We start from the raw sequence: 11,521 nt of genomic DNA, 5'->3' as shown, positions 1-11,521 counted from the left end.
TTGTGTCCATGTGTCTTATTTCATCACAAAGCGGGGAGCGGGGCCTCGACTCACAAACATTTTAGCTGCTCCAAAGTGAAGGGAGTTCATTTACAACACACACACACACATACACACAGATTCCAAGGTTTAGCACTATCTATTCTTTCAATTGGGTTTAAGTAAAAAGTGTTTATGGTGTTCTTACTTTATTTTAAAGTAATAACAGAAAATAAATTCTTAGAACTAAAGGGGGGGTGGATAAAATTAAAATCCCACTTCTTCAAAAAATTACAGTCCGTTGCCACACTTGCCTTGCAAAATAACTGCCCTACAACAAACAAGTCTTAATCCTAATAATAATAATAATAATGCTGGCAATTGTTGTACTTTTGCTGAAGAGACCAGTGCTGTGGTAAGCCCTCTGACAGTAAGAGGCAATCTATTCATAAACGATTCTTCCTTTGTGTGTAATGAGTGGAAGCCATTCGCAGCACATAAATGATTGAGTAATGAATGGATTTAACATGGAAAGATGAGGGGGAAGGAAATAAAAGTGTGCTTAGGTGTAACAAGAACGTTAAAGGGGGAAGATTGCTGTTGGAGGATGGCTGCTTACTTTAGAGGTTATAATAAAGGCAGGAAGTGCCTACATTTTAAAAAAAATATGAAAACATATATAAACGACCCTTTTCTTAACAAGATGACTATATTTAAAGAAGCCTGAGGAGGATTTTCCTACACTTTGCCTGTGTACATACATATTACCAGCTTGAAACAGAGCCAGGTAATTCTCCTTTTTCACTCAATTTGGACCAAAGCTGAGGGGGGTGAGAAACAGGAGAATGCATGAAAACGCAAGATGCAGGGTGCATATGGATTGTGGCTAATTTCATGTTTACACCACTTCCTGATCTGTATGTATAGCTAGCTCCTGAGTCAAGTGGAAACATTTGAAGAGGGAACCTCCTGTAGAGTCGAATGGGAAGAGGAACCTGGTGTGGCTCTGGAGGCCTAGGACAAAGGAAGGCATATTCTAATGACCATGCATTGGGTTGGGGAAAAAGCATGATGTTGTAATACTAATTCCCTCTCCCATTTTTAAAATATTTTTTATGATTGGTTGTTTGTTTGCTCTGTTTATTACATTTAAATTCCATTCTTCCTCCCAAAGGCGCTCAATGCTCCAAACACATCTGCAATACAAAGACAAATAAAATAAAAAAGTATTTAAAACATTTAAGAAATATTAAAAACATCTAAAAGCAGTAAAATACCTGAAACAAATTTGAGAACAGATGCCACCAAATCATGTGTCAGGATAAGCCTGCCGAAACCGAAACATTTTCAGCAGACCTCGAAAGCCTATCCATAGGCAGGGAGTTCCACAGTACAGGTGCTGCCACTCTAAAGGAATGTTTCATTTCAAATGCAGAATGGACATTGTGTGGCAATTGTCGAGTGCAAGTTCCATGGTAAGCATTTATATTTGGTTGGGACTCACTCCCATTAATGTTCATTCAGCTCAGGGTTTCCCCAACTTGGGTCTCCAGCTGTTTTTGGACTACAGTTCCCATCATTCCTGACCACTGGTCCTGCTAGCTAAGGGTGATGGGAGTTGTAGTCCAAAAAAATCAACTGGAGACCCATTGGAGAAACCTTGATTGAGCCCATCATAAGAAAAGTGGATGTAGCAGGTTTTTTTAAATATTTATTAAAGGTTGTCTTGAATTACCAAAGAATGTGCAATGTCTCTTTTGTAGCCATTTTGATGAAGCTGAAGCAGTTGCAAGGGAGATTTATGGGAAGTTTTGAAAAGGAAAACAAGGCACAGGACACCTAGTTAGCAATGGTGTGGTGAGCTGGGTTGTAAAGGTGACCTTACAGCATCCCAAACCATCTTTTGTAGGTAGGGCCTATAGCTCAGTGATCGAACAGGTGTATATAAGCAGAATGCAGCATGTTCAATCCTTAGCATCTTGGGTTAGCAGAGTTGTGATAGAACCTGGCCTGAGTTTCTAGAGAGGCATTGTCAGGCAGAGTACGTAACACTGGTCCGTATGCTCCAATAGCCCAGCTGCATAACTTACCTTTTCTATACTAGCTATAATGCAGCCTTCATGAACCTGGTGCCTTCCATATGTTGTCGGACTCCAACCCCCATCAGCACCAACCAGTGTTGATTATATGAACAAAGCGTGTTCTCCCTGAAATGAGAGCACGTGTTATGGTGGGGTCTGCCAGGCCAACCCTCTTGTTGCCAGGCAGGTTAAAGGGTATTGCCTGGAACAAAGATTGGATGGCCGGGTTGCTGGGGCAAATTGCATGTTGCAATTGGGTGGGTGGGACCAAAAGCTTTAAATATTGGGTCACTCCACTTTTTCTTTTTCTTTCGCTGAGTGCATCAGATCACCCGCCCGCCCTGAGTTCCGGTTAACCTTGCTATGCCTGTCATGGGGCCGCCTGCCATTGGGGCAGGGGCCTAGTAGGAATTTTGTCCATTTGGCTGATTGGCTGGTGCCATTTGGTTTTTGCCTACTACTTAGCAATTCATCACAACTTGTAAGGTTGTGGTTAGGCATTGGTTATAAAAATTGCTGGAGGAGGGGTAAGGATAGGCTGGGCCTGCCCCTCCAATGGTGGTGTGGAAGGGAATTCCGTTAAAGGAATCCTGGGGCTTGCCACGATTTCGTCCACTCCCTGAAATGGGACCAGGGCTGGCAAGCTTGGGGAGCAGGTTGGGTGAGCGGTGAGGGACTGTCACTCAGCTCAACTGATCCCCAATATTGTTTTTCCTTCACTGGCTTCCGAGGGAGTTCGGAAAGTCAGTTCTGTCCCAGGTGGGGGGACAGATAGTCATAACCAATGCCTAAGCAACCACTCACAGATTATGTATTTTAATAAAGTTGTGGCCAAAATTATGCCAAAAACCTTAAACAAAAATCATGTGAATTGTGAATTATTTTGAGGGGTGGCTTGGGGACCTCCACATGCAACATCTGGAGAGCACTAGCATTCGGGAAAGCTCTTACAATGTGTCTTGTAACTGTGATATGTAGCAATTGCATTGTGTTAAACTGCTCAGGCTTTATGATTCAAAGCAGCCTTTCAGAGCTGAAGAATCATATCCCAAAACCAAAACGTTAAAAGTCTCTCTTCCTTGGGAGTTAATAAAATTCAACTCTCATTTCATAGTTGATGCTAATGATTTGGCACTTTTTATACTTAGAGGGATGCCTAATTCAAAGCAAATGTTTTCCAATTATTACTTGAAGGCTTCATTAGCTCCCCTAATTTCCTGTTGTCTTTGGAGGGATTTGCTCAGGTGAAAACTTCCATTTAGCTTTGCCTTGTTAGACACCCAGTGAAACTAGACTTTGGAAGAATGTTCCTTCTGAATGGACAAATGGCAGAGGAGCACTTCGATGAATGAAAGCCACAATGGTTTTGTTTCCTGTGGGAATGTTCTGGAACCATCTTTTAATAGAAAAACATTTCTACATGTTCCACCACCGCCACCTCACACTGCCATAAACTTACTGGTAGCATAAGTAATTTGTCAAATCACTTGAGGAAAGAGCCACAGCTGCCTAGAAAAACAAGGAAGTGCTAACTAAATTCCCTTCCATCTTCCCCAGTATTTCAGCAATGGCTTCTGAGAATGCTTTGTATATCAGGAGGACATTGTCTATCACTACAAATATTCAGAATTTCTCCCTGCAAGTAGCCTTGTGGATACTTCTCTGTGTGATGTCAAGGGAAGAAAGCTCAAAATGTTCGTTCCCCTGTGGGTGGTTTGGCCACATTTTAACATCAAGTTCTGTCCCTTCAGGCTGGTCCTGAGTCAAAATACATTGTGCGCCCTGCATACCAGTCGCCCTAACTCCCCAAAAGCCTTGGAGAAGGGGAGAACACTCACTTCTACACCGGAATGATGCCATAAGACCTCTCTTTTGCTAGCAATGACATATGCTGTTGTTGTTTAGTCGTTTAGTCGTGCCCAACTCTTCGTGACCCCATGGACCAGAGCACACCAGGCACTCCTGTCTTCCACTGCCTCCCAGAGTTTGGTCAAACTCATGGTGGTAGCTTCAAGAACACTATCCAACCATCTCGTGCTCTGTCCCCTTCTCCTTGTGCCCTCCATCTTTCCCAACATCAGGGTCTTTTCCAGGGAGTCTTCTCTTCTCATGAGGTGGCCAAAGTATTGGAGCCTCAGCTTCACGATCTGTCCTTCCAGTGAGCACTCAGGGCTGATTTCGTTAAGAATGGATAGGTTTGATCTTCTTGCAGTCCATGGGACTCTCAAGAGTCTCCTCCAGCACCATAATTCAAAAGCATCAATTCTTTGGCAATCAACCTTCTTTATGGTCCAGCTCTCACTTCCATACATCATGACATATGCTAATGGACCATAATTCTCTGCTTCGAATCCAGGGACCTGCAAACTTTATCCGCACAAAATTATACTCCCCAAGGCATGTGTTAGGAGCAAGTGGTGGAAGAAGCTAGGAATCCTTATCCAGTTCAGATTTTAAAATAGTCTTTTCTTTGAGGTGAGCTTTAAGAGTCCCCAAAGCTGACATTCAAGTCCAAGCTCATTGAGCTTTCCTGGCATCTTGAGTTATTAGTGACACTGTAATCTTTACTTCATCCAATAATTATCAAAGCTTCGCCTCTTGTTTATATAGCTTTCTGCTACTTTCCCCGCACTGCTCACATACTTTATCAAACCTAGAGGGCTGGCATATTTCTCTGCATTTTGAAGAGGATTTTATTTGTATATTTTTTTGCCTTTAAAACCAATTAACAGAAGTGGAAGAAAAGTAGCCGTTTCATAATGTTGCCAACATAAAAGAACTGAAGCATTAGGCGATGACAGGGTCCTATGTTATTCTGGTGCATTAAATTGCTCCATGCGATAGCTTTAGATGTGTGAAAAACAGAGTTACTAAAATCTTCATCCCATGGGCTGTGATTAGCCTTGCTGAAATTCCTCTACTAAACAGCATCATGATGTTAGCCTTAGTGATGCAGCCAAAGAGCTATCTAATTAGAAAGTCAAACGAAGAGACATATCTACTGGATTAGTGCATCGGTATAGCAATATCTTTCCTAACCCAAACACAAGTAGCATTAAACCTTTTATGTTTTATATCCGTTGCCTCCAGGTTCAGGACAAATGCCTCCAAATATCTATTATTTAAGTGGTGGCAAACAACAGAGAGGGGTATGGCTTCTTTAGATTTCCAGAAGCTTCTAGCAGGCTACTGGATTTGTTTTTATTTTAACAATTTGGCATACCACTTAATTACAGTCATATCTACAGGAGGCTCGGTACAACGGATCTAAAAATGAATTAAAATGCTGGATTAGAATCTTGGCCTAGATGGACTTTCTTATTTTCTTCAGCCTTGAAGACGCAAGAAAGAAATCACATTTACTGTATTTTTTGCTCTATAAGACTCACTTTTTCCCTCCTAAAAAGTAAGGGGAAATGTGTGTGTGTCTTATGGAGCAAACGCAGGCTGCGCAGCTATCCCAGAAGCCAGAACAGCAAGAGGGATTGCTGCTTTCACTGCGCAGCGATCCCTCTTGCCGTTCTGGCTTCTGAGATTCAGAATATTTTTTGTTCTTGTTTTCCTCCTCCAAAAACTAGGTGAGTCTTGTGGTCTGGTGCGTCTTATAGAGCGAAAAATACAGTAACTGCTCACCCCCCTATAAAATCTTAGTCACAGTTGTTCTATATAAGGATAATATTTTTTCCTCTTTCTTTCATATACTTTCACTTTGAACTTTTATCCTGAAAAGTTTTTTTCACACTTTTGTTTTCAGTTACTGTGAAGTTGGAGACGCAATTAAGAGGATGGCTACTTCAGTTCTTGTGGAGAATATATCATTTTAAATTTAAAAAACCCTCTTGCCTGTGAAGCGATGAATTTGATTCATTTTCTGTAGAATTAAAAGAAATGCTCATTGAAAATACGCACATGAACTGCATTGCTTTCTGTTCTAGGTATCATTCTTATTTAGGATGGCTCGCTTGTTTGAGCTATCTCCTGTTAGGAGTACATAGGATATAGTTTTTACTTACATCTTGGAAAGACAAAGACCGATGTATACAAAACCCTGTTGTGCATTTGACTGTGAAGAGGTCTATCAAGATTACTGCGAAGAGGCTTATTAAGAATGTGACTTTACCTAAGTGTTGCCAGCTTGGAGGCTGGGATCTGCCCCCAGAACATAGCTACCTCCAAAACATTCATGCTCCTTAAATGCAGCGGATGTTTCCTGAATGGGCAGCTCACCTGCGAGGGTATCATTTCAAGGCTACATGATGTTTGTCAAGCAATTATTATTATTATTATTATTATTATTTGACATTTGTGTTGGTGTTCTTTAAGTCACCACAGGCATAGGGTAGGGCAGGAATCTGGATTGGAGTCAGGCATGAAGGGAAGGGGATCACCTCAGCATTTACTTTTAAAAATAAAAATAGAATAAACATGCACTTGCTAATTGCATGAATAACATCATTTGTTTGTACCTCAGGCCACTATAAACAGTTTATGGGCTGGAATTAAAGTGCTCATCTTAATTTTAAAGCTGCATGTCGCTTGGAACCAGGATTTTTGTGGGTGATTTTTCTCTCACATGAGCTCCCAAAGAACTGTCGGCATGCAGAGGGTTGCAAGGCCAGCTGGCTAGTCCCAGCTGGGTCGTCTCCTTTCAGCCGTCCCGCTGCAAAGACCCATCAGCCTCTGCTCCAACGTAAATCAGTGACCCAGGCTTCAAAGCCAGGGCACACTATATCAGCCGAGCGAACTGCACACACAGAATAGGCTTGAGGCTTGTGGAAGCATACTACAACTACAGATTTATTAATCATAAATCAGGACAAAGAAACATGTCGTCTCTTTCTTTGTCATCTCAGAGAGACAGAGAGAAGCAAAAGCTATACACACAACGGAAGTTCCCAGCAAGCTGTGCTGGTATGTAAACAGACATGTGACATGCAACAGTTCCATGTCTGCAACTAAAGGTGGAATGGAATTTTCCAACAGGAACTGCAATCAGAAGATGATGTCCTTCCTTGGTTTCCACCAGTTTCTGAGATAATAATTGCTCTTATTAGACACAGAGTTTCCTCAGTGGTTTCTGCTTGCCCGTGGGATTCCCACCCCACCCCCGGTTGAAGGTGACCTACCAGATCTATGCTAAAATAGTGCTAACTGAAACCTTAAAATATTGTGGTAAACAGGGGGGAAAGCCAAGGAAGATATTTGCTTACATAATATTATGGAAAACAAAACTCAGCTTCATTTCTGATTGGCCAAGAGGTGGGAGGGGAGTGAAATTACCTGCATAGGTAAATCTAATTAGTGACTAGGAGGAGAGTTGGAATAATGATGGAGAAAGAGCTAAAAACCAGGAAAATGACATCAGTCTAGAAAGCTGCAGAGGACTCATGTGCCAGAGACAAAAGATGCTCAGCTGGCCAAGGGATTAGGATGAGCTGAAATTGCTTTAAGTAGAGAGAAAGTCTAGATTTAGGTATATATTGATGTGTCTTTACTGCTCTGATGTTTAATTGTTAAAGCTATTATGAAATCTGCCCCTGCTCAAATTGCTGCCTTTAAAAAACCTTCAGTAAAAGTTAATTTTCTTCTGGGTTAACTTTGGTATGATGCCTTGTGTTTTACCCTGTGCCTAATTGTGTTACACAGCACCGTACAGTGAGTGGGCAAAGTCAGTCAGTTCCAGAAATTAAAGGGCTGTTTAATGAAAGCCAGGAAATATATATAAACCACTTGGGGACAGCAGTGAGGACCAGAGAGGAGATTTGGTTCGCTGGTTTGCTCCCTTCCAGCAGTGTGTGCTGTAGCAATTCATGATGTATGTGAATAAACATGTTTTTTATGCCAATTGGCTCAAAATGTGTTAGGTCTGGTGTTCTATTAATTTATCCAGTACTCACCGCACTCTGCATCTATTCCAATGCATGTCTGTGTTTTGTTTTTCCTAATATTCTTATTTGGAGAACTCTCCTCTTGTCTTACTACTGGGAAGCAAATGATAAATGAATACCAAGTGAGGAGATGCTTGAATCTCATTGCCTCATGTTGTTTCATAGGCCTGGAAGCAAGTACAGTTCTTCGACAATGCACTGAAAGACATCCAGGACATGCTGCGGGAAAGGACCATTTAATTAAATATCACTGACCTATTGGTAGAGATTTGAGACATTTTCAGTTCCCCCAATATATTAGCTGAAATTCCTCTGACTGTATTTTTCGGCGGCATGCCTACACATTTTTGAAAGTGACCCTCGTTCCTCAGTGGTGTGTCACAGGAAAACAAATCACAACTCTTTGCCATTCCCTTTCAATGTCAATATTGCCTTAGGGGCTGGCACTTGGCAGCTTGAGATGGCTCGACACTTCTTGCGTCTGAGAAGAGCTTGTCAGGAAGATGGAAGACCTTCCCCGGCAAAAATCTCTGCTTCCAGGTAGAGGTAATGCAAACTCAAATTACCGTTTGGCCATGTCCAAACATGAATGTGTGAGGGGGAGAGGAGAAGGAAAAAAAGTACAAGTAGCCAAGATGAAACATGTCCTTTGAGGAAACGTATTGTTACCTCAGGACATGTTTGCTCAGATATGGACTAGCCTGAGGCAATGAGTTGTTCATAGCTATAGTCCAGAACCAAAGCTTTTGTGGCTCCAGTCTTTCTTATCTGTGCTGTTTCACCTTTGCAGGAGAATTAATAGATTTTCTTTCTACTGACACTCCATTCTTGAGACGAAGACAGGATTTGTACTGTTCCCCCTTTAGCTGCTTTCCCACAAATTGGATTATTTAGGTAATCTCAAATAGCTACATGGTTGATGCTACACAGTCTGGCAGGAAAGCCGCCTGGTAAATTCTAAGCACATAGTGACGGTGCTGCTGAGATGAATACATGCCTGGCATTGGCTACATTTCACATCACTAACTAGCACATTTCCCAGCAACATTGAATTCACCTGTAAGTATCGTGGTGTCAGGGGCTGGGCAGAGGAGGAGGAGTGGTGGAGATCACCTTCCCATCCTGACCCTTCCAGGGAGGAGGAAGAGGAAGAAAGTACAGATTTACAACTGTGGTTTGGGGGAGGTCACAGCTCAGATGCAGATGAGGGGGAAAGTTGAGAAATCATGGGAGAGTCAGAACAACACCCAGCTGACATGTTGTCATTAGAAAGCATTCCAGACCCTCCATCTCCCAGAACCAGTGAGCCTTAAAAGTAGGAGAGCAAAGAGCTCAAAGACAGAGGGCTCATATTCCTGGTTCCTTATGTTCTCCTTCTTGGTTATTTTTTCAAATACAGAGAAAAGCTATAGAGAAAGGAAATGTGGTTGTATGAATCAGTCGAGTCCCAAAGTCACACATAAAGTCAATAATTGATGGGTGCAGGGTTGTGAATGTATACATATATTGGCCTCAACTTGATAGGTTACAAACTGACAAACCAATCTAAAACTTTTCCCCAATAGTAAAAGTTAGTATATCCCCCCCCCCCCCAAAAAAAATATTCACCTATTATGCAGATCCATCTTGACAGTGCTGAGATGCAGTCTGACTGTTAACTGTTTTGGACTTTACCAAGACTTAAAGCATATCCCCTTTGTGACATCACACCCGACATCAGAATGGCATGTTTGCATTCAACCTAGACTATCTCCATGCCAATGGCAGTGGCCAGTAAACTTCTACAACCAAGTAACCATCAGCCTGACTACCCAGTTGTTTCTATCTAGACTATTGGATGGTGTGTTTTTTCCCCGCTCTCATAATCAAAGCCTGAAGAAGGGCTGTGTATAATCTGAAAACCTGCTTCCACTGTTAAAGAAAACTAATTGTCAGGGACTGGGCAGAGGAGGAATGGTGGAGACTGTCTCCCTATCCTGACCCTTCCAGGGAGGAGGAAGTGGAAGACAATATAGATTTACAACAAGGGTTTGAGGGAGGTAGCAGCTCATAGGTAGATGAGGGGGAAATCATGGAAGAGCCAAAACAACTCGTAGCTGACACATTGTCATTAGAAAGCATTCCACACCCTCCATCTCCTCGAACCTGACAAGCCTTAAAAGTAGGAGAGCAAAGAGCTCAAAGACAGAGGGCACTTAGCAGCACCCATAGAGGAGATATGATGATGACGAATGTGGAAGTGGGAGAGATGGGGGGGTGGAGATTCACCCAGGACAAAGCTATCATCCAAGAGGTTGGATTCTATAGCCTCTCTCTGAAAACACTGGAATAAAAAAGGACTGTAAGAAACTTTTCCTTGTCTTTATAATTTCCTGGGCAACCAGCCGGGAGCTGCTGACAGCACCCTGACACATTGTCTAGTTGGATGCAAAGGAATCGCAGGAGGAACTAGCTGGGGAACCCCCAAGGGAATAAGGCTCAGAGCCTGGGGATTGGTGGTGGGTCAATGATGACTGGTCAAAGGGAGAAGAGTGAGAAGACTGGGAAGAGGAGGTGTCAGAAGCTGAAGAAGTCACAGGGCTTAGTGGGCAGAATGAGCCTCTGCAGAGAGGAATAGGCTTGATTCTTAAGAGTCAGGATCACTAGGGGCATGGAGCAGTCTTAGCTCCACCTTAATGGTGCGTCTGATGGAACACTTTTTCTATCTCCCATCTGATCTATAGTGTCAGCCCAGATCTGCTGGGGAAAGACGCCTAGAACATCTGGAACCCCACTGCCAATCAGTGTGGACAATACTAAACTAGACAGAACAATGTTCTGGCTCAGTATATAACAGCTTCCAATGTGCCTGTTGGGTGAGAAGTCCAAATGGTTGCAGACCCACCTAAAATCTCTGCTAGGGACAACACTAAAGGGTCTTGCTGCACCATTCAGAAATTACCTACCCTGCTGTGGTGTTGTCTAAAGAAGGTCATTTCATCCTGTTGTATGGCAAAACCAGCTCTGCTTCGGATCCTGCTGAGAGATGTGAGATCTTCATCTTCCAGCAGCTCAAAATACTTTGCCTGCAGAGGAGGTCAGAGCCTTATATGTATCGCACAATCTCCCCCACCCCACCCTCATTTTAATGCAAGACTTCCTTTGTACAGCACTGCATATCACATTCATCGTTTCAGACATGCTTGTAAGTATGATGCCTCCTTTTGTACAAGTTCATAGCATATGGGGTTATCTCAGTTCCAGTAACGGATATGCTGGTGGGGAGCCAAGTTTGACTAGTCACGCCTGCACCGCAATCATAGCAATGCCGTAAGCTTAGGTCTCCATGCCAGTAATTTCCTTAATCTCCACTCGTTCTTGAACATATTTTTCCTTATGTTTTGATTCCCCCCTCCCCAGGCTTCCCTCCAAGGCTGGATCTAGACACATTAAAAAAAAAAAAAACATTTCAGGAAAATGTATTGTAAAGCAAATAATGAGAAATCACATTGGCAAAGGTTCAAACTCTACAGTGCCATCTAGTATCACAGTGTTATAACACATTTATTTTATTTTATTTTATTTTATTACTGA

At 42.4% G+C, this 11,521-nt stretch overlaps 1 long non-coding RNA gene across 2 annotated transcripts; it reads right to left on the bottom strand.

Moving 5' to 3' along the window:
• Window positions 1-1,085: 1,085 nt before the first annotated feature.
• On the bottom strand, window positions 1,086-9,595 carry LOC128417877 (uncharacterized). 2 transcript variants are annotated; one of them, XR_008331580.1, is made up of 4 exons: window positions 9,557-9,595; window positions 8,068-8,167; window positions 5,970-6,038; window positions 1,086-1,175 (listed from the first exon to the last, which is right to left on the bottom strand). It is a non-coding gene; the product is annotated as an uncharacterized LOC128417877 (long non-coding RNA). The 2 variants fall into 2 exon arrangements; XR_008331581.1 differs by lacking the exon at window positions 5,970-6,038.
• Window positions 9,596-11,521: the final 1,926 nt, after the last annotated feature.

Source organism: Podarcis raffonei, chromosome 7 (assembly GCF_027172205.1).
Source record: "Podarcis raffonei isolate rPodRaf1 chromosome 7, rPodRaf1.pri, whole genome shotgun sequence".
NCBI classification, from domain to species: domain Eukaryota; kingdom Metazoa; phylum Chordata; class Lepidosauria; order Squamata; family Lacertidae; genus Podarcis; species Podarcis raffonei.
Note: the sequence above shows the minus strand (reverse complement) of the source record. Positions and strands in the feature narration are given on the sequence as shown.